This window comes from Oryzias melastigma, unplaced genomic scaffold (assembly GCF_002922805.2).
Source record: "Oryzias melastigma strain HK-1 unplaced genomic scaffold, ASM292280v2 sc00444, whole genome shotgun sequence".
Classification (NCBI taxonomy): Eukaryota; Metazoa; Chordata; class Actinopteri; order Beloniformes; family Adrianichthyidae; genus Oryzias; species Oryzias melastigma.
The window spans coordinates 27,865-30,772 of NW_023417039.1; the positions used below are offsets into that span (position 1 = coordinate 27,865).

The 2,908-nt window shown below is 40.0% G+C and overlaps 1 protein-coding gene across 1 annotated transcript in view; it reads left to right on the top strand.

Annotated features, from left to right (window-relative positions):
• Positions 1-2,908, top strand: part of LOC112138850 (serine/threonine-protein kinase Tao) — a gene marked incomplete in the record, with an annotated part of 13,544 nt that overhangs the window by 4,256 nt on the left and 6,380 nt on the right.

A 2,908-nucleotide genomic window follows, 5' to 3' on the forward strand; every position in this document is an offset into this window, starting at 1 on the left:
GAATTATCTACGTCTACATTAAGGCCGGATCTAGGCATGGGCAAGGTGGGGCAATGCCCCCCCCAAATTTCAGGACTGCCCCCCCAAACGTGACGCCATGCAAACAAGACAAACAGAGCGCTCTCATCGCTCTCTGCTCTCTCTGGCTCCCATTCAAAGTAGCTGCTTGTGCTGATTGGTAGATCAAAGTAGGGCGTGGCCTCTCACTTCACTCGGGTCCTCCTCTCTCACTCTGTCGCACACGCGCACACATGCGGCGGAGACACGACGCGGTTCTCAGCAGCGGAGCTGAGAAGTTTTTATCTGCCGTTTGTCGCTGAACTGACTCAATTACCCCAAATTCTAACTCTTTCTTGTCCTTATCTGTGGCTCTCTTAGTTGTAATGTGGAGGAAAAAGCGAGAAACGAGTTGACAAAGCGCAGGTTTCTGGTTGTTAAAGCTAGCGCTGTTTGTAGCACTTAAGCTAACAGTACCGGAGCATTAGCTGTTTGAGATGACTCGTCTGTGACGCCTCGGTGAGAGAGGCGGCTGCTGGCGGGGAAAGGTGAAGACGTACAGTGGGAAGTTGGGGTTGTCTTTAATACTCCATTGAATTTTAATATGCCTCACCTCCTTAGTATAAACTTTAATTTTATGTTGTTTATAATATTTTTTTAAACATTTGTCTGTGGACAACAGATATAAAATAGCTGCTGGGTTAATTTAATGTCTACTGTCTCAGATAAATAAATAAAATTGAAATTCTTGTTAATTTTTAAAGGCAACAATAACATTATTTGATATCTTCATTTTTACATCAGTGATTTACTACTATGTAGCCTATTACTAAAACACAAACTCATATCTATAAAGAAAATACATTATGTAATTTAAAGATTATCGTGATATTGTTGATTGATATTTATAGTGTATTGAGTAATTTAGTGAAAATAACAAACGATTCAACAAAATACCAAAACTACACAACAGGATTTCAAATGCTGGATTTGAACTAATTCCCTGCTAATGAAAATGAATTCTGTTATCACTAAAGATTTTCTCATCCATGGATTTTTTTAAGCAATTTTGAAACGGGAATCAAGAGTTTCTGCAGTAGCAACTTGTTGGTTTAGTACATTGATGACGACAAAAAGAGATTTTTTTTTTTAATCATCTGCTACAAAGAAAGTGTGTTGGCTGTTTTAATAGTTAAAAATCGTTTAGTATTTATAAATAAATAAATAAAGTGACAAAATACACATAATAAAAAATAAAAATACAAAAAAATAATATATGGCTAAACAGAACATTAAAATAAGTAAATAAAAAGCAACAAGAAATACATATATATTTTGAGACAAAAAATAAAGCAAATCTAAACTATCGCAAATGAATAAAAATTACTCAAATAATAAATAAGATGTCCCAAAAAAGACCAAAAAAGAGAAGGATAAACAGACTTTTGATCTGGATGTCAGCTGGGACGAGGAAGTGAAGATGTTCATGGACAGAACCTCCTCCAAAATCCTGATTCTTTCTCCTTCCAGTTCACTAAAGACTCTTTTAGCTAATTCTCCAATGTTTATTGACTGTGATCAATACATTCAATCATTGATTTTTCAGAGCTCTTGACAAAATAATCAAAGCTAACATCAAAATGCTCTTTCATTGATTTACAATCCTTTCCAACTGCGGTCAAATGAGCTGCCGTTCACATTTCCGTGGTCACATCAAGAAGCTCCGTGGAGTCTGGTGGAGATTTTCCAGCGTTCTCAGTCCTGCTACCGTAAGTATTGGATGAAACTCACACCAAAAATCCAGTGATGCTGATTTGACCACAGAAATGTGAACGGCGGCTCATTTGACTGCAGTCAATGTGAAGATACCATCTTCTCTTCTCCAGAACCTGAACTAGACACGCTAGCCAGTGTAGGTAGCAGATGTGCTCAGCCTGTCAGATCGGCTCGGGGGCTTCCGACTAGTGATGACGTCACACAACTGTAACAAACGGGTTGGTTAATTTGCAGTTTGTTTGTGTATCGGAGCAGAACGTGAGCTGCATATTCTAGCGAGACTTCATCCGGTCCGTGCATAGACTGTAAAAACAATGGACAAATCCTCGCAAAAGTAGGCCGCCGCTTTCACCGTCAATTCCTGAAATGGATACCGCCATTTGCAAACAATCTTCAGCGATTGGTCTGAGTCATAGCTGAGTCATCGAATCTACAGGAAGTACTGTCGCCAATCAGGAGTGAGATTATTGCAACCGTCCACCTCTTTCTACGCCTTTACCATGGGACCGCGGATGTAAACGCCGGCTCGAGACGACCGTGAAGCTGGCTTCCGATTTTTCCGAACAGGACCTGTTTTTAGGTGGTCTGAGTTCGAAAAATACAGTGGAACGCTCTCGCTGTGAATCGGAAGCCAACTTCATCGTCGTCGGCTCGAGAGAATTGTACAAGTCATTGTTGAAGCCTTTGAGGGAGAACCATTCCAACATTTGATTCTATCAGCGGTCCTTTGGGATTTACTTACATTTATTCCTTTTTGTCGAGATAAAAGGAGCATTTGGGTGACGCCGTGCCTGAACTGTGCGCGGCCCCTCGCACGAGCCGCAGCAGGTTTAAAGTCTGATCAGATGCACGTGAGAAGCGCGTTCAGCGGTATTTAAAATAAATAACCATCCTAACAAGAGAACAGCTGGATCTTTTTTCTGTTTGAAAATACGAGTGAAAAGTGAAAGATGAACATTAAACAAACAAAAAAGTCCAAAGCACATAACCTCAGAGTGAAATCTATTTCTACAGAGTAAATCCTCACCTAAAAATGTGGAGAGCATCGGTCTCTTGTTGTTTTAAACTGCTGCATCGGTACATTCCATTGAGGAAAACAACAGTAGAACAATGACTGGTAGGTACATTGTTGAAT